This window comes from Paramormyrops kingsleyae, chromosome 24 (genome assembly GCF_048594095.1).
Source record: "Paramormyrops kingsleyae isolate MSU_618 chromosome 24, PKINGS_0.4, whole genome shotgun sequence".
In the NCBI taxonomy this organism is placed as follows: Eukaryota; Metazoa; Chordata; class Actinopteri; order Osteoglossiformes; family Mormyridae; genus Paramormyrops; species Paramormyrops kingsleyae.
The window spans coordinates 20406619-20427912 of NC_132820.1; the positions used below are offsets into that span (position 1 = coordinate 20406619).

General features: G+C 43.8%; 1 pseudogene; it reads right to left on the bottom strand.

Annotated features, from left to right (window-relative positions):
* Positions 1 to 20812: 20812 nt before the first annotated feature.
* On the bottom strand, positions 20813 to 20990 carry LOC140582621 (U2 spliceosomal RNA; annotated as a pseudogene).
* Positions 20991 to 21294: the final 304 nt, after the last annotated feature.

Genomic DNA, 21294 nt, shown 5'->3' on the forward strand with positions numbered 1-21294 from the left:
ACATGGAGCTGACAGTCTACGTAAAAGTGATGGGCTGCTGCTGCCTCACCTGTGCAATTCCATTCTGGATAATCTTTTTAAAAGTAATTAAAAAAAACATTGGACTTAGGAGTTAAATGTCAAAGTAATGTAAAACTAATAGTATTTACCTCAAAATTACAAAGAAAAATGCTAAATTTTTAGTATGGCCATAAATCTTTAAATTATGAATTACTTTTTAAATTACAGTTAAATGTTGTGATTTTACATAAATTTGTACGTAATTTGAGAAAGTGGGAAACATACAGTATAAATTAAACAGTATTTTTCCTTTTAAAAATGTGAAATATGTGTAATTTTTCATTACTTGCGTTATGCGTAAAATAAAGGTTGGTTTATTAATTCAGGGATAATTTCTGCAATTTTACAGAGTTTTGCAGACAGCTTTTAAAAAAGAGAAACTACTGTAAAAAATGACGGTTATTTTCTGTAAAATTACTTTTTTTTTCTACAGTGTATGTTTCCACCTAATTGTTTATATTACAGCAATAATATTTTTATAACTCTACATATAATTATCATACATGATTTCAGTCAATATTACAATAGACATTTTTGTATATTATGTGCAAATTTGAAATCTAAAAAATATAAATTAAGTATGTATGTGTCACGTGGAGCAGGCGAGCCGGGAAGCAGGCGAGCAGAGCCGGTAATACGCACAAAACGGGGTTTATTACGGGATACGGGCAGACATCGAACAGCAGACATGACAATACAATGACGGATCTGATGAGACGTACTCAGACGCGGACTACATACACAGGAAAGATCAAACGAAACAAGGCACAGGTGTTGACAATCCGGGAACGAGGTGGGCGTGGCACACACGAGGATCGGACAGAGCTGGGTGTGACAGTATGTTAGATAAATAAATGTATAAGTGTACAAAAAGTGTTGTGTGTTCCACAATTATTGTCTGAGATGGACTGCCTGAGAGAAGAAACTGTTGCTGTGCCTGGCCGCGTTCTGCACTGTCGACCAGAGGGCAACAGTTCAAAGAGGGAAACTGGGTAAACTGCACTATGTTTTATACACCTCTCAAAAGATGTGGCTGGCATTCATATTAAATTAGCATTCTTTCCCTATATTTTTACATCTTGAAAATCTATAAGGCTTTAGTCAAATGCTGGACATATATAACATATATGATTGTTAATACACAAATATTATGCATTTTGTATATGTGGTTTTTGCAACATATAAGTCCCTTACGGTTTTCTGTTGGAACATATAAGAATCACAGATGTTTTTAACAAAACTTTTCCATATGGGATCGTCTCTGCCTCTTTGGCCTTCCTCCTGCCCTCTTCATAGCCGTCTGTGAAATACAGATGCAATAAACATTATTCAATCCCCTTATAATCACTCAGCAAGACACTCTGTTGATTTACTGAAATTGAGTACTTTGCAGAATATCAGTCATCCTCCACTACAGCCAAACAATGATCACATATCTTAGCCAATGGTCATGCATACAATAAATTAGAGTACAATGGTTCTTAGAAGTTTGTGAACCCTTTAGAATTTACAAGTTCCCTACAGCTCTAAGGTCCATACAGAGGATATGAGGAACATGCAGTTTGCTAAGTCACCAAGTTACCTAAGAACACTAAGGAGTTGCTGAAGAAGCGCAGTAGAGACTGTTTTTTCTGAGAATCCTCAGAAAGAACCGTCTCCCCAGAAATCTGCTCCTTGCCTTTTACCACTGTTCCATGGAGAGTGGTACGGCAGCTGCACTTCCTCAGACATGAAAGCTCTCCACAGGGTCATCATGGCAGCGGAGAAAACGATTGGCTGCCCTCTCCCCTCCCTGGAACAGATCTACACCTCCCGATGCTGGAAAAAAGCTTTGGACATTTCACAGGATTCATCACATCACTGTCTCTTTCAGCTTTTGCCATCAGGCAAGAGATACAGAGCCATGAAAACCAGGACAAATCGCTTTTTTCCCCAAAGCAATCATGGCGTTAAATGCAAAACGTAACAGTTAATTTCTTATATTTAATCAGTGCAGTATGGTTATTCAATGCAATCGGTATAGTCAATGCAGTATTCAGTGCAATTTGTATATTTTGTAATATTTTATTACTCTTTTTATACCTCACATTGACTTGAATTGCATTTTCAGTTTTGTTGTCCAAGTGACAATGACAATAAACATTATCTTTATCTTTGTTAGGTGGCTACGTTTACATGCCTTAATGCAATTAAGATGTTTTCAAGTAAACAGATTAATCTGGGAACTCATTTATAAATGTGATTGAAAAAAGATGGTAAGCATTCATACACACATTTATGGGATTTATAAAGAAAAACATTTTGTGAAAAAAACGCATATTTCGTGAACGAGGTTGAAGGAGATGCTGTTACGACAGGATCCTGTAGAGGGCACTGTGTATGCTAAATCGAAGGCTCCAGGAGTGTATTTGGCATTTATAATAAACACTAATAATTGAAATATTTGTGGGCACACGGCATTTGGCTCTGAAATTACACAGTTCTTTAAAATAAAATTTAAATTTGCAAACTGAGTTGTATGCTGTGTTTGAATGTTCAGATATTATTATTATTATTAGATATTTCACTGTGTGTTTTTCAACTTAATGCCCTCTGAAACTGGTTTCATTAAGACCGACTTACAAACAATGTATTTTCTGCCCAGGTTAAAGGCTTCTTATTCATAGTTCCTGTACGGGGGATAGTGCTCACAGCGGCACATGCTGTGCAGTTTACAATAAAGACATTTTGAAAATACAAAATAATGTATGAAAAAATGATTAAGCTGTAGCACATACTTTTATTTCAAATATGAGTTTCACAAATTTCCCTGTAATGAAAATGGTGAAATAACCCAGGCTTAATGTGATATTTCATTTGTAACACATCTGTTCTCCAAACTTTGGCCACAAGATCTTCTTCCTGCCAGAATCTCTCCTTTCCTTTAATCCTCGGCTGTTGGGATCTGCTCTGCTGCTTGGAAGTTCCCCGGGGAGTTAGTGTTGGGGGGTTCTGGTGGAATGTGGCCGTCGGCAACCATGGGCTGGATAGCGCTGTGGTGCCCAACCTGGCTCTGTGCCCTCCTTCTTTCATCTGCCCGGGCAGTGCCAGGTTGCCTGTGGTCGTCCCGGAGACACTTCGTCTTCCCTTGCTGTACTCTCAAGCCTCTGAGACAAGCACAATTTCAGCTCTACACTCAGCAAGACCTTTAAAAGTTTAAACATGAATAGGCCCTAAAAATGGAGCCTGCAAGTCTTTTGGCTCAACACAAGTGATCAACTAGCTATCGGCGCTAATGTCCATTCTTTAAAATGTCTAAAAAAGCTTCATCCCTGTATATGCACAAACATTTTGCACACGTGACGTTATCATGCATATATAGTATTTCTCGTATTTTCAAAGTACAAAAATACTGATCAAAGTCTTTAGAAAAAAAGACATTTATTTTATAAACAATTTAAATATGAATTATAAAATACAATTTTCCAATTAAAATACTTATTTTGAATACATGCCTCAGAAATTGCACATCCCTAATTGTGCATTACCTTCATGTTGCCTTGAAACTTTTGTTTTCTTTACTGTAGCCCTCTTGTAAGACGTTTTTTTTTTTTCTTTCTTTTTTTCCAAGATGGCGCCACGGTAGGCAGCTGGTTACCTCAGCTCCCAGTTCGTTTCTTTCTTTTTTTGTTTTTAAGTTTGTTTTAAGTCTTTTCTTCCCGACTCTCGTGGTCGTGTTTACTTCCGATTGCAATCCGACATGGACCTACAAAATTTCTTGAGAGTAGTAGCATGCTTTCTACTCCTTTTGGGACTTTTTACCACCGCATCTGGAGAACCCGTGAGCCACCTCACTGTTTACTGCAGGGAGCAGCTATTAGCGCTGCGTAACAGCAGGGTACTCCCGGAGGAGCGCCCAGAGATTCCGAAGGAACTACGGCGTCGGAGGAGGGGATGTAGGGCTGGAGCGAAGTACCGGGAGAGAAGGAGACAGTACAAACCGAGCATTCCATCCATTCTCATGGGTAATGTAAGATCTTTACCAAACAAGATGGAAGAGCTAACAGCGCTAACCAGACTGCAGTGGGAGTACCAGCAGAGCAGCCTCCTGCTGTTCACTGAGACCTGGCTCACGGACCACACACCGGACTCCGTCGTAACTTTGGATGGCTTTCAACTGGTGAGAGCGGACAGGAGCGCAAGTTACAGTGGTAAGAGGAGGGGTGGGGGACTAGCAATGTACGTCAATGAGAGATGGTGCAATCCGGGACACATAACTGTGAGGGAGCAGCGCTGTACCAAAGACATTGAACTGTTAGCGGTTAGCGTTCGGCCATACCACCTGGCCCGAGAGTTTTCTCATGTTATTGTGCTGACTGTCTACATCCCTCCCTCGGCCGATGCTACGACAGCCTGTGAGCACATTCACTCCACGGTTTCACAGCTACAGACTTCACATCCGCAGTCCCTCGTTATTATCTCTGGGGACTTCAATCATGCCTCACTACCTGCCACTCTCCCTAACTTCTCCCAGTATGTGGACTGCCAGACAAGGGACAACAAAACCCTGGACCTATTGTTTGCCAACACAAAGCAGGCTTACAGCGCAGCTCCCCTCCCCCCGCTTGGCCACTCAGATCACAACCTGGTCATCCTTCAACCTATTTACACCCCTATGGTGAAAAGGAAACCCCCCACTAGGAAGGTAATAAGGCTGTGGTCTGAGGAATGCAGTGAGGCCCTGAGAGACTGTTTCGAATGCACGGACTGGCAGGAACTCTGCAGGCCCCACGGTGAGGACATCGACGCACTCACCCACTGCGTCACGGACTACATAAATTTCTGTGTTGAGAATACTGTTCCTACCAAGAAGGTATGGTGTTTCTCTAACAATAAACCGTGGGTGACCTCAGAACTGAAGGCTCTGCTGAATGAGAAGAAGAGAGCTTTCAGATCTGGAGACAAAGAAAAGCTGAGGAGAGTTCAAAAGGATCTCAAATATAAGATCCGAGGTGGCAAGAAGCACTTCAGGAAGAAGATGGAAAACCAACTCCAACAGAATAACGTCAGAGAAGTCTGGAGGAACATGAAAAAAATCTCTGGACACTTCAAAGACACTGGAGGAGCCACAGTGTCTGCTGACCAGGGGGGGGCCAACGACTTGAATCTTTTTTTCAACAGATTCGACTCGGGGCCATCAACCACCTCCCCCACCCCCCAGCTTCCATCAACCCCCCTCGTTATGCTGCCCCCCCTCGGTCCTGGTGCAACCCCATTGTTACCAGAGCTCTCCTCACACCACCACCTAGTTTCACCCCCATCTACATATCTACCCACAAGACAGCCAGCCCCATCCCCCAACCCAGCCCAGCCTGATATCTGCCTCACAGTCGATCAGGTGAGAAGCCAGCTCAAGAGGACGAAGGCAAGGAAGGCAGCAGGTCCGGACGGAATCTGCGCCAGACTGCTCAGGGAATGTGCAGACCAGCTCTGTCAGGTGGTTCAGCATATCTTCAATCTGAGCCTGAGTTTGGAGAGGATTCCTGAACTGTGGAAGACTTCCTGTGTCATCCCGGTGCCGAAAATTGCACACCCCAAGGAGCCCAACCATTTTAGACCTGTGGCCTTGACTTCTCATCTGATGAAGACCATGGAGAGGATCATCCTGCACCACCTCCGCCCACTGATGAGCTCAGCGATTGACCCCCTACAGTTTGCATACCGGTCTGGAATAGGGGTGGATGATGCTGTCATCTACATGTTGCACCGAGTCCTCTCTCACCTAGAGCAGGCAGGGAGCACTGTGAGGGTCATGTTTTTTGACTTCTCCAGTGCTTTCAACACTATCCAGCCTGCACTACTGAGAGGGAAGCTGGAGGGAGCCGGTGTGGGCAAGCAGCTGACTGCATGGACCATCGACTACCTAACCAACCGACCGCAGTATGTGAGGCTCCATGACTGTGTGTCTGAGACGGTAATCTGCAGCACGGGCACGCCGCAGGGCACGGTTCTCTCACCCTTCCTGTTCAGCCTGTACACTTCTGACTTCCGTTATAATTCAGACCAGTGCCACCTACAAAAGTTCTCGGATGATACAGCCATCATCGGATGCGTATCAGACGGGAACGATCAGGAATACAGGGGGGTCATCAGTGACTTTGTCGGCTGGTGCGAGACTAATGCTCTCCAAATCAACGCCAGCAAGACGAAGGAGATGGTCATAGATTTTAGGAGGAAGGCACCCCCTCCAACAATGGTGAGCATCCAGGGAAAAGTCATTGAGGTAGTGGACTCTTACAAGTACCTGGGTGTTCACCTCACCAATAAACTGGACTGGACAACAAATACAGACGTCCTGTATAAGAAGTGTCATGAATGCCGGCGGCTCGGGAACGGGAACGCGGCATGGTGCAGGCACAAAAAAGGGTGGACGACCCACTGGCGGCTCCACGAACACAAAAACGGGGTTTATTAAACAAAACTGAAAACACTATAAACACAACTAAACCAAAAAGACCACAAGGGGTCAAAAACAGAAAGGGGATTAAACAAGACTAAATAACAAAAACCGAATACACGCAGAACACTGAAAATATCAAAACCAACGACAATCATGGACATAGACATACTGAAGACAATGAACCACTGGGGAACTGAACACAGGCAGGAACTAAAATACTAATGGGTAACGAGACTAACACAGGACAGGTGAGGCTAATTAACAAAACCAAGGAAACAGGGCACAGGTGAAACTAATGAACTCAAAAGGAACTGAAAACAGGGAAACTAATAACTAACCAAGGAAACAGATACTAACACTGGGGAATCTAAACAGGTAAAGACACAAGCAGAGGCACAAGGAACAAAACCAAAAACCAAATACAAAATCACCAAATACAATAACTGGACAAACTCAACTAAAACACTAGGGAGCAAAATACAAAAACAGGAGGCAGGATTCAAACATAAGACAAGAGGGAACTCAGGACCGAGGGGCAAACAGACAGCACATGATTAATACATTGAGCCACAAGACCAGACAGGAGACAGGGGAGAACAAGGACTGACGTGAAGGACGGAATGACCAGCACCACCTGCTGGTCAAACGGGGAAGGGGCACGGAAGGATCACAGTGGGGGGCTGACCCTGACAAGAAGGGCCAGAGTCGACTCTACCTACTGAGGAGACTGAGGTCCTTCGGAGTATGCAGGACCCTGTTAAGGACATTCTACGATTCTGTGGTAGCATCCGCCCTTTTCTATGCAGTGGCATGCTGGGGGAGCGGATGCACGGAAAGGGACAGAAGCAGGATTAACAAATTGGTGCGGAAGTCTAGCTCTGTGCTGGGATGCCCTCTGGAGACTGTGGAGGTGGTGGGTGAGAGGAGGATGTTAGCTAAGCTGACATCCATCATGAACAACCCACATCACCCTCTGCATGAGACTGTGAGTGTGCTGAGCAGCTCCTTCAGTCAGAGACTGATACACCCTCGCTGCAGAAAGGAGCGCTTTCGCAGATCATTCATCCCGACAGCAGTTAGACTCTATAACATATCATGATGTCATGAGTCACCCAGATACTTACCTCTATGGTCACCACTACTTACCACTTCATACATAATGCACCTTATAGTGAAATGGTTGTTATTTATTATTACTTGCACTTTTTCCCACAACCCACTATCCATATATTACATACTGTGTATGGGTGTACATAGGCACTACTGCTGTATTTAGTGTTGATCTTATTGTATTTTTTATTATTTATTTTTCTTTTTTTTCTTGTATTCTTATTCTGTCTAGAGCTGTGGTAACGCACACATTTCCCCACTGTGGGATCAATAAAGTCCTATCCTATCCTTGTCAATGTTAACCTTCATCCTCTGTAAGTATTATAATGTACTATACACTGTACAGTTAAAAAAAAAAACTGGCAATGCACCGAGACTGAAAATGCACAAAGATCGCAGCGCGAGATGATTGCACAGGTTTACCTGAGCTGTGTGCTGGGCCTGGTTGTGCAAGAGGCAGAGATTGTTCAAATAGGAACAATGACATAGGATTACGGGAAATACAGACAGCTGTAACTGAAAACTCCACAATGTACAACTAACAGTCAGCATTTGTTTTATCATTTTAAATGAATGACATTATATATACCAAAATATTTATTCTGTACAAGGTTAGAGGTGTGCGTACGGACAAGTCAATGTAGGCCGCGACATGTGTGCCCCACATATAATAGGTATAACTAGACCCCTGTCTAAATATGTCACACGCGGCATCATTACGGCGTACAGTATTTAGCTTTGTTTGAGGACGTTGTGTGTGGCCAAATATGAAGAGAGGGAGTATTTATAGATCACGATGATTATTTTCCCAGTGATGATTTGTGGCTTATCAGCTGTTTCAGAGCCAAGAGTGATTCTGATGGGATTGAGTGATGAATTGGCCCTGGAACATACCAGCAGGAACCGGCAGACAGATCAGGGATATCCCAGCCCATTCTGAGCTCCATTAATCCTTAGGCTGTGGCTGGTTTTAACTGACTGTCAAGACAGTGTTTTAAGTTTCTCTAGTGTGGATGTATGGGCCAACATTACAGTGCAATTTGCAACAATGTCCGGCTCTCCTAATGCTGTCCGTGCTCTTGTCTGCACTCAAACACATTGCAATTAATGATTAATGCGCTTTTTACTTTCTGGTGGGCTGGGCCGGTGGCTCCCTGTCCGGTGTCCTCTGGTGGGGCCCCTCATGGGGGGGGGGGGGGGGCTGTTGTCCTGGAAATATATGGAATTGAAATACTGCCCATCTCTTTACAAAAGCAGTTTCAATCTCTGATGCTAGAACTACTAAGCCTGCACAAATCTGCGTAAATTCCCTAGAACTACTAAGCCTGCGCAAATCTGTGTAAATTCCCTAGAACTACTAAGCCTGCGCAGATTTGTTCAGGCCTTCAGCTCCATTGTCCTCCTGCTTTTGTTGTGCAAACACACTAATTGCCTGTGAACCCTGACACATTTGCATTTATTTACTCAGACTCCTAGTTCAAATCCATGGCAGCCCAAACCTATGTGTGTAATATGGAAACCTTCACAAAAGCCTGCCATATCTATACAAAATATCTCACACACTGACTGACCTGCAAATATGAAAGACACACATTCACAAAATATATGGAGAGACAAGTCTGTTTTATTTATAAAAAATAGAGTGAAAATAGAATGAAAAGTTGCTAATAGAATGAAATGAATAGAATGAAAACATGCTACGACATCAGTCTCCAATGTAAGTTTGTACACAAATGTCATAAGCTGAGTGAAGTCATGGTCCATGGTTGATAACAAGCTCATACACATACAGAATGAAATTATGTCATTTCATTTTAATTGGCCATCACTGAATTATAAAACCAAAAGTGAATTTTGTTTTTGTGTGATCTCTCCAGCTTTGCATGTTCTCTCCTCTGGCTGTTCATGTAAAAATAGCAAAAATTGTGGAAAAAAAATGTTATCAGTCCCTCAGTTCCAGGTTCATCTCTTCATCATTTTTCTGCCTTTTGTCTCAGTGGTTACTCTCCCACACAGTCTGTCTGTCTGTCTGTCTGTTTCAAAGTCTGTGTTTGCAGCGTTTGCAGACCCAGTGACCATCGTCCCTGCATTTGGTGCAGGTGAATTTGTGACACTTTACGCAGGCAAACCAGCTGCGATTTCTGTTGCAGCTCTCTTGTACCTGGCATTGAGTTGTCTGTACAGGTCCTGGCACAGCAGCAGCAAACGCTGCAGCAGCGTTCCTCTCTGTCTCCATTGCCTTTTGCTGCATGAATCTGCAATGGAGTTCCTAGGCTAGAAGCGCAATCAGAAGGCAATTGGCACTTTTGCAGCGTTCCATTGACATGGCAAGTGATGACAGACCGATACTGTAATCAAGGGGCTTTTTTGGCTTTTCAGTGGTATGGACAGCTGAAAAGCCAGCCAATTAGCACATCCATTTCAATGTGAGGGCAATTGGCACTTTTGCCAGCATTCCATTGACATGGCAATGATGGCAGTATGGCAGACTGTATGCAATTAGGCCGGCTTTTCACAACATATAAATGCTGTAGGAGTGGCCAAAAGGTGTGACGCTGTCCATTATGACTGTGTATGTGAGGGAGTGGCATTGCTGTTTGCATAACTACAGCACAGTGCTGTGCATAAAAGCAGAGCGACCGAGGCGGGAGAATCATTTCTCCTTCGCATTTCTGAAGACGCACATCAGGATGGCCTCCGCATCACTGCCACGCAGGAAGAGCCTCTCCGCGCCTCAGGCTTTGGCCCTGCTGCAGGAAATGGATGCAGCAGACTCTGACGGAGGCCAGGTTTCGTTTGCCCGGCAGCTCACAGATGACTCATCGGAAGAGTCCGAAACAGAGATGGAACAAGAACCCGACATGCCTCCACGGAAGATGCGCCGTGGTACCGGGAAGCCCAGTCCGAGCCAGACGGCAATAGGCGGCACTGTGTGGGTAGAGGAGGACATTGGAAGCGGAACGCCCAGTGCATCAGCACATCGCTCGCGCTTCACTGCGCACACTGGACCCACAGAGTCTGCTAAGGTTTGTCATCGCCAAAGCACATGTGATATTTATATAAACCCATGTATTATTTATATAAACCCATTTAGAGTGAGGTTCATGTAAATTTACCAGTCTCTATTTGTTTATCTTCCGACAGCGTAAAATTACAAGTGTGCTCCAAAGCTTCCTCTGCCTGTTAGATGTGGGAATGCTGCAGACCATCACAGAGTGTACGGTCCGTCACGCCCGCAGAACAGAGCCGGATTGGAAGCTGACAATTAATGAACTGATGGCATTCATTTCTATTCTGTTTGTGAGAGTAATCATGTGTCCCGTTGGCGCCATTGTGGATTGCTGGTCGGAAAACTTTCTAGTGCCAGTAATCAAAGAGACAATGTCCCGAGATAGATTCCTTTCAATTATGCAGCACCTTCGATTTGATGACAAGGACACGCGGGCAGAACGGGTGAAAACAGACAGATTTGCTGCGATATCTGACATCTGGACACGCTTCACTAAGAACTGTGCTGAGAGATTCACTCCAGGAGAACACATGACCATAGACGAACAGCTGTTCCCGACCAAGGTTCGTTGTCCATTCACACAGTATATCGCATCAAAGCCGGAGAAATGTGGGATCAAGTTCTGGATGGCGACGGATTTGGAAACCAAATACGTCTGCAACGTGTCCCCTTACTTGGGAAAGGACCCCAGTCGTCAGAAGGGGGACAGGCTGGCAGAGAACGTGGTCATGAGTCTGATGGAGCCATTTCTGGACGACGGGAGAAATGTCATAACGGACAATTTCTTCACCTCACTGTCTCTGTCACACAGACTGCTTCAGCGCAACACGACTCTACTGGACACGGTGAATAAAGTTCGCCGTGAACTTCCTCCATCGGTGCGCATGTATTCAGTACGAGCAGCAACACGCAGGTGGCCAGTAGCTGTATTTTACAACATGCTGGACCTGGCGGCGGTGAATGCCTACGTTCTGTACAAGGCATGCACAGGGTGGAAAGGCAAAAGAAGATTGTTTCTGAGTCTTCTAGCCAAGGAACTCCGTTGCCGATTCATGCAGCAAAAGGCAATGGAGACAGAGAGGAACGCTGCTGCAGCATTTGCTGCTGCTGTGCGAGGACCTGTACGGACAACTCAGTGCCAGGTACATGAGAGCTGCAGCAGAAATCGCAGCTGGTTTGCCTGCGTAAAGTGTCACAAATTCACCTGCGCCAAATGCAGGGAAGATAGTCATTGGGTCTGCAAACGCTGCAAACACAGACTTTGAAACAGACAGAGATTAACCTGGAACTGAGGAACTGATCTTTTTTTTTTTTAACATTTTTTTTACATGAACAGCCAGAGGAGAGAACATGCAAAGCTGGAGAGATCACACAAAAACAAAATTCACTTTTGGTTTTATAATTCAGTGACAGCCAATCAAAATGAAATGACATTACTTCTTTCTGTATGTGTATGAGCTTGTTATCAACCATGGACCATGACTTCACTCAGCTTATGACATTTGTGTACAAACTTACATTGGAGACTGATGTCTAAGCATGTTTTCATTCTATTCATTTAATTCTATTAGCAACTTTTCATTCTATTTTCACTCTATTTTTTATAAATAAAATAGACTTGTCTTTCCATATATTTTGTGAATGTGTGTCTTTCATATTTGCAGGTCAGTCAGTGTGTGGGTTATTTTGTATAGATATGGCAGGCTTTTGTGAAGGTTTCCATGTTACACACATAGGTTTGGGCTCCCTTGTATTTGAACTAGGAGTCTGAGTAAATAAATGCAAATGTGTCAGGGTTCACAGGTAATTAGTGTGTTTGCACAACAAAAGCAGGAGGACAATGGAGCTGAAGGCCTGAACAAATCTGCGCAGGCTTAGTAGTTCTAGGGAATTTACGCAGATTTGCGCAGGCTTAGTAGTTCTAGCATCAGAGATTGAAACTGCTTTTGTAAAGAGATGGGCAGTATTTCAATTCCATATATTTCCAGGACAACAGCCCCCCCCCCCCCGCATGAGGGGCCCCACCAGAGGACACCAGACGGGGAGCCACCGGCCCAGCCCACAACCCCCAGCCCTATCGCGAGCCGGGCCCAGAACCAAGAAGGTCTGGAAGGACACCCGCGCCCCCCCCACAGGCCCCCATCGCCCCCCCCGCTCAGTGTGTGTACAAGGTGTGTACATGTTGGTGTGTGTGAATGAGTGTGTGAACTGAAGTGTGTGCAATCTAAAAACTGTGGTGCATAAAAAGTGGGGGGGTGGTCAGGGCAGGAGCTCCACCGCTGGCTGAATCCCATGCGCCCCATCCCAGGTGTATCAGGGCTGGATGGGCTGTATGGAGAACTGAGATGCATTAAAATTGGGTGGTTCTGCAATTAAGATTGGATGGCGGCACATTGGCCAATGGTAGGGTCTGTGGGCCAGGCCATGTGGCATAACCCAGCCCTTCGGCCCCCACCGCCCTGAACCGCCCCCAGACCCTCTAGTGTATTGTGATGTGAGTGTAGGAGACAGGGGCACAACCGGGGCACGTGAGGCATGGGCCCCCTCTTAGGGGTCGGGTCCCCAACCGACCCCTCATCGATTCCTGTCCCTGTCCCCACCCGGCAAGCAGGGCGGTGGGACGAAGACCCGCCACGTGCAACGGGGCCCCAGACGGGCCCCCAGTACCAAGACACCCCACACACCCCGGCGGGCAGGAAGCCACTCCGTTCGGACAGGGAACCCGCGACCCCCCTGCCCCCGGGCAACCCACCACAGCCCCTCTCCCCCCACCCCCCATCACAGTGCCCTCCAGCCCGTGGGATATTCCCATCTCTGGACCACCCCGGCAGCCCCCCCCCTCGGGAGCCAGCATGTCACCCCAGCTACCGAGCCTCGGCCCCGGACCCGCCCACACCAGCGCGGGGGTGCAGACGAGCCTGATGGCCCCCCCATCCCACATCCCCCTCAGTACACCCCCACCCAATGCCACCCCCCCAGGTCAGACCCGCACCCGCTCAGGGACAGCGACCCCCACCGGTGGGACACCAGAGACCCGCATTAGCCAGGACGCCCGGCCCTGGCCCCGAGGCCGGAGTGGCGAAGCCCCACTGCCCCCAATAGCACTGTGATGAAATTAATTATTGGGGTCCAAGTGTATTCAAATTCTGTCAGTCGATGTTTTGTACAGGCAGACATTCTCTCCATAGAAATGTGATCTAGCAGAAGATTTTTAAATTGCATTATGGTTAATTTCTCTTTTGACTTCCAGTTCATGGGGATCGTTTATTTGGCGATGATTAGGACAGTGAGGAGCATGTGCGATGTTTCTTTTTTGCCCATATGAATTTTAGTGAGATCACCCAGCAGACAAAGTGAGGGGGGGGGGGCAGGGATGGTATCCTCCAAGTATATCGATAGTTCTGCACAAATCTTTAGCCAAAATTTGTTAACAGGTGCTCAGTACCACATAGTGTGCAAATAATTATCTGGAGAGTCATTCGTGCAGATTGTGCATCTGTCAGTATCCCTGATACCCATCTGGAACAGCCTTTGTCCTGTGTAGTGTGTTCTATGAGGAATGTTATACTGTATCAGCTGAACGCTGGCATTCTGAGTCATTCCAAATGTGTTTGTGTCCAAAAGTTAGAGTCTGTGTTGAGCAGTAAATATTTCTCCCATTTGTGGGTCAGGAGGGTGAAAGTAAGCTCAGACTCTGACAACCTACATAAATTCTGGAGAGCAGTTTTTGGGATGGAAGTTAGAAAGTCTGTTATTGTTAGTGGCGGCTCTAAGTCTGTTACCCTGATGACTGATGGCTATGACTTTGACTGGCTATATTTACCTTAATATAAGCTGCACAGAAATGGTCCTCATATTGTTTTGAAGCTATTGTCCAGCTCGATCATGTGCCTTAAAATTCAATAAGAAAAAAACCTATATTTCAAAATTGATCAATTTTTTAATAAAGCTAGCTAATAATATCATGAAAATATCCAGAAAATTTGGTCTTTGGTTTTTAAGTCGTTGCTGAGATATCTTGACGTAAAGGTAGCATCACACAGTTTCATATCACTAATGGGCCTTTTTAATGGCAGCCAAACTGTCAGTAGCCCTAGAAAGGGCTACTTGGGAAAATAAGGAGATATCAGAAAGGGGTAAATTTGAGGGGAATGCCTCTGATGGTGAGATGGAGGGGGCAGAGGCTGCTATGGATGTAATGCATATGGTAAATGGAGGTGAGGAGAATGGATGTGAGGTGGGAGTGAATGTGGAGGAGGTTAAGGGAGAAGGAGAGAAAAGAGAGGGAATGTTTTGGGATATACTTTGTCACAAGGAGGCAGATCATTGCTGGAAACCATTCAGGAAGAAGGATGTGAGGAAGAAGAAGAAACTGATGTGATGTTTCAGGAGGCACAAGACACTGAGGATGCCCAGTTGGACAGATGGTGTCCATGTGGCTGGTGTAAGGTGGGGTAGGAGGCTTCTGAACCATGTGTTGGGCTTTAGGGCACTTGTGTATTGTGCTTGTTTGTTACAAATGAAATAATTAAGCTTATAAACTGAACATAATATATTTTAGAGGTACATGTTTATATCACTATCTACGTGTAAAGGGAGCAGACACAGGAAAAATGTACTGAAGACCCTTGAAATGATATTTATTCCTGATGTGAAATTGCTGTTTTTGCTTTAGATTCCAAAGTTAACCTTTTATTTAATTTATCCCTTTTTCCCAAATAAAACGATGCATTTAGTTATAATCTATATTATTTTGATTTGGGGTCAGAAGTTCCAAAATCATCAGGTAAGTTAATTGATTTTATGTGTTTTAACTCCTAGACAGATGTAAATGATAAGTAGAGATCGACCGATACATCGATTTACTGATATTTTCCCCGATATTTAAGCATTTTACCATAATCGGTTATCGGTTTTGTAATATCGGGTTCACCGATACACGCCGCCATCTTGTGGGTGTTTTGAGAATTACGTGCATGATCGCTATTGCAGCACGGCATCTGAGGGGAAACAACTGCGTGCACAGGTAAAGTATACTTACTTGCTTTGCTATATTTAGTAAACTTTATTTAACATAACAGCTATTAATGCACAAATTAGATGTATTACATAAATGACATGTAGTTTATGCAGCTTGACTTCTGAGAAATAAAGACGAACTCACAGAGTCACGTAAGATAATCCGTCAAATCCTGTCACAATCAAGACGTAACTTTGCCTGAATTAAATAATATACGGCCATTAACCCTCAATGGGTCCTTGTCAGAAAGTTACGTTCCAGGTCCTTGGGGTTCAAGTTGCACCCCTATCCATTGGCATATATAATTCAATGGTACCAAGCTCAAATTCAATTAACTAAAGTTAAGATACATTTATTAGTTAACTGCATGATGCTTGCACAGCTTACGCAGTGAGATAGTGCAGTTAAAGGGGTTGCGGCAGTGGGGGGGCAGCAGAGGGGACTGGTCATATAATGCACATTCCGACTGTATCCTCTTGCAGAATGTGTCGAAGAGCTTCAGCTGTGGAATACCTAGCCATGGTGTTACAGTATATCTTTTCTAACAGTTGAAATGTAAACAAAACAAAATGGCTGACTTTTTTTAATATCTGAAAATGTTCTAGAATATAATAACATAAAAAATTATAGTAGCAATTATCACTAATTAACTGAATTTGTCGATCATATCAATGTCATAAATTAACCGTAAAAAGGGTTATGTAATAGCAACTGGACTTTGTTTTTCATAGAAGACGTTTTGCACTCCATCCAGAGTGCTTTCTCAATTCTGACTGACTGGCATAGCAGGTTGATGAACCCTGTGGAATCCTCAAGTTGTTAGCACTAGATGGCCACCTGTGGGTTTTTGTTGTTCCTCCTGGCTTTCATGTGTTTCACTGATACCACCTGAGGCTGAGCGTGAACGACTTTGGAATGCGTCTTGGCAAAGTTGAAAGAACTGCATTGTAGGTGGACCGAGAGGACAACTGCTTCAAATGAATGACCGTCGTTGAACAGAGGAGGTGGCCTAAGACGTCTATCACCTACCTACAATGCAGTTCTTTCAATTTTGCCCAGACGCTTCCACAGTCGTTCACGCTCAGCCTCAGGTGGTATCAGTGAAACACATGAAAGCCAGGGGGAACAACAACAACCCACAGGTGACCATCTAGTGCTAACAACTTGAGGATTCTACAGGGTTCATCAACCTGCTATGCCAACCAGTCAGTCAGAATTGAGAAAGCACTCTGGATGGAGTGCAACACTTCTTCTATGAAAAACAAAGTCCAGTTGCTATTGCATAACCCTTTTTTAGGATAACCATGACCTGGATAACTGAGAATCTCCACAGACATCTGTCATAAATTAAGTTTTTTTTGGGGTGCATTTTGCACCCCCGAAGAAAGTATGCCAGCGATAATTGACATCAACACTTTTTCTATCATTTTCTGCATGACCGTATGTAAAACTGGTGCACTTACAATGTCCTAGAGGATAACTGCTGTAATTTTAATAACAACATGGTAGTATCCATAGAAATGGGCAGGGGGTGCAGAACGCACCCCAAGGAACCATTGAGGGTTAATAAGCACATGTTGTAAATAAAAGCGCTGAATTTAATTCTCTCTCTGTTGTCTACATGCTTATCATTAGTCTCGTGAAGTCGAATGCTAAGATAAACCGTCATGTCCTGTTCCAATAAAGACGTAACTTGCCTGAATTAAATACAGCCACTAACAAGCGTCTATATGCTCATCATTCGTCTCGTGAAGTCGCTTCCATTTTGCTGTTCACTCACCGGGTTGATGCTCATGAAATGCTCCAGCACAGCCACCGCATATAACTTTTAACAAGATTCACTAAAACACCCCGAATTATATTAACATTTACTATTTAACCATCATTCCGCTAATAAACATCTTCTAAATAAATTTAACTAAGAAATTGAATGCGCTTTGTTAGCACGCATTTCATAATCTAGAACGACAAAAACGTTTTTTTTTTTTAAAATGTAATTGTGATATAACATATCAGAAAAGCAATAAAAAAAACTGTTTTGTTTGTTATATTTCAATATTTCAGAATATTATTCAGTAAATTAACATTATCCAGCAAATTATTCTTCACTCTTTAGCCTATAAACAGCTTTATAAACTTAATAAAACTGTAGTTTAAAATGAAGTTGTATACATTTCTGTAAAGTTGATATGACTCCTGTGCTTGAAAACAGACATTCTATATTTATTTTGCTTATTGTTGCTCAGAAGTGTTGCTGCTCATGCTTTTCATAAAATATTTTTGTTGTAATATGAATATTAAATTTAACATGAAACACTGCTAATGTTCAACACTTTTTTTTTTTTTACCTCATTGATTTTATTTTTGAACAAAAACACTTTAGTAACAGTGCACTTGTATTTTTTGCACTTTCAGACCCCTCTATTTATTGGTGTATAAATAAGAATTTTGATTTGTATGGAAGGAGGGAGTGATTGTTATAAATAAAACAGTTTGTTCAGTTCAGTGGTGTTGTAATCATATAGTGTCAAAAACAGAAGTGTAACAGTAAATAAATATCGGTTCTGAATATCGGTTATCGGGCACATAAACATGCAAATAATTGGTATCGGTATCGGTAATAAAAAATCAATATCGGTCGATCACTAATGATAAGCTCTATTTTTAAATAATTTATTGTCTTTTTTTTTTTAAATTAAAACTAGGATCCGTCATGGACCAAGACTTCAAGGGCATTTGTACAATTCACCTGTAACTGGATCTGCAGTCTTTTTCTCCCCACACCCTCTGCTTGTTCCCTTCTTCTCTTTCTGTCTTCACTCCAGGAGAGCTCCTCAGACATCTCCAGCCTGTAATTCCTGGGAAATGCCACCTGCCACTCACCTTTGGAGGCGTAGCCCATTCTCAGGATCTCATACGTCACCATTCATCACAGAGTCACAACGCCTGCAAACATCTGGATAAAAGCAAGAGCCCGTTTTTTGAAACTTACACATTAAATTTTCCTCTCTTTACCATTTTATTCTTTTAAACTTCATTCTGTTTAATTACATTTAGTATGGATTAAGGCACAGGCGGCCCGGAGGACATTCCCCCGGAGGACATGGAGTGGGACCCTCCAGTTCTTGCCCTATGTCCCAGTCCGTGGTGTCAGCCCCGTGACCAGAGTTTCCCCAGCCGAGGAGGTTATCGTCGCGACAACGGCAGGGTCAACGGAAAACTGGTCGGGGGCTCGGCTCCAGGAGGAAAAATCGGGGGTATGCTACCCAGACTTACTGCCTGATCCCAGCTCGGTCCAAGGGGATCTTTCGGGGGACCCCATCCATTGGTTCCCGAAAGGAACCACCTGTGGTTTCCTCCAGCACTGGTACTGGCCTGTGCTTTTGTTCTGCAGAGTCCACGGTGTGTTCCGGTTCCTGTCCTGCCTGCTCCTCGATGCCCTCCGGCTCTGCCGACCCCTCGCCGTCTACCGATGCTGTTCTTCCCTCGGCTGCCGCAGACGAGAGGAGCTCGTCCTTCTACAGGCCCAGACAGGACTCCGAAGGCCCCCCTGGCCGTGACCCTTCTGCGGCACCTCGGAGCTTGATCTGTAGTCTTGCTTCCCCGTGGCTCTCCCTGGTTTCACCTCTTAGCCCGATTTCACTCTTCCAGCCCCCACTCCAGTCACTCTTGCTTCCCACTTTAGGTTCCCCCTGGCTCCCTCTCCTGGCCTTATTCTTGTTGCACTGGTTCCATTGCTTGTCTGGTTGTGTCCTGCCCTGTCTGTCCTGTGCCACCTTTGGTCCTTTTGGTGCCCAATCCCTCCCTTTGTCTCCTTCTTCTGTTTCCTTTGTTGCCACTTGCTCACTGACACCCGCTATTTGTCTTTTGGTCCCTAGTCTGCATCCCTGTCGGGTTACCTGGCCTGTCATGAGTTGTGTCCTGGCGGTTTGTCTCCCCTGCTGTCCTTGGTTTTGCCCTGGTCTGTGTGTCCCCTTAATGATACCTTTGCACCAGGAGGGCACAGGATTAGTTACTGTCATGGCCTGCCCGTCCTATCAACCTTACTCTCCAGTTCTCCTCCCTGACGTGGCCCTAATGAGCCACGCTTGGTCTTTATTAGTCTCACCTCATGTTCCTGTCCTTCTGTCAGTCACTACCAGCTGCCTTGTGTTTTCCCATTCCTTAGTTTGCTAAAGAGCCCAGACCAATGTTCTCCAGTTCTGTCCTTGTCTGTTTGCGTCTCTGTGCCCAAGCCTGCCTGCCAGAAAAGCTCCCCGCAAAGGGGGTTCTGCCCTACAGCTTGCATTCGGGTCCTACTTCCCACCGGTCATGTGACAGAGGAATACAAGGTTAGTGCCAGGCAGAAATTAATAGCCTATCTTTGATTTTGCATCCATTTGGTAACATGTTGAAGTTATCTGATAGTTCTCTCGATTCCAAAGACATATGATTTTTGTGTGTGCATTATGCATATCCAAAGTTAACGCATTTTGTGTTTGTCGAGTTCGAAGGGTTGACTCATTTAATATTTATCTTACGCCGTACATGACTCATTGTCGTTATGGAGAGTAAGCACTTTATGTAAGTTATCCACCACTCCTTTTCGTTATGCTATACAGCCGATTTATACATGTGGAGACTTATATGCACACACATTTTTCACATTCCACTACTTTCACACATTTTACTGACATCGTACTTCTCTTCTGATGCCATTTTATTTATTTGTTTGTTTATCTGTAACCTGGTAACTGCACACTGAATCTTCTTATATTTGTACAATGACACCAAATCTTATTTGGTAATCATGAATTACCAAAACCTTAAATACACAAGGATAGACTCAATTATTGCTGAAAAAAATCTACGCAGAGATATAAAAATTTAATATTCTCATCAAAATCACATGCACAGCAAAAAATGTAGGCAGTAACTATATACTGCTCTTCCAAAAAAACCATTAGGTTCAAAACGACATCCATCGAGAAAAAAAAAATATCCTCCTTGTATCGACAGGAATACTTTATCTGCATTGTAAAATAGCATAAATAATTTATGACAAAACAAAAAGCTTTTAAATTTACTGTACATGATTGTTAGCAAAATCAGAAATGTCAGTTTGGTAAGATCATGTACTTTATATAGTCAGTCAGTCAGTCAGTCAGTTCTGCCTTTCAACAACAGGGGGCAGTAGAGGTGCACCGTTCCCGTAAGCACAGCAATACCGGGTCGATGCGTGGAGCGGACGGGGCAAGCCCCACTTCCGGCTCCCTGTTCCAAAAATCCGTTTAATATGTGGTCCCCTCCATAGGGGACGGATCAGATATTAAACTGATAAAACAGATTTTTTTTTCAGATCCAAATACTTTATTAAACAGTTCTGCACAATTATTTACATCGACACAAACACATTAAAACATATAATAGAAACTGCACTTAAAAAATTGGCACTGTCAACAAGGGAATTAAAAACAACATTTTCCTACTAAAACAATGATATTCAGAAATAGTCATAATATAACAGGCTGAAATTTTCCCATATCATACAAGTGAATGCCAATACAATAAGACATTGCTAAAAAATATTTTAAAATAGTATTAAACAAACTATTTGCAGAACCATTCACCATAAAATAAGCAAAAAAAAGCAATAAAAGCAACCAATATATTTAC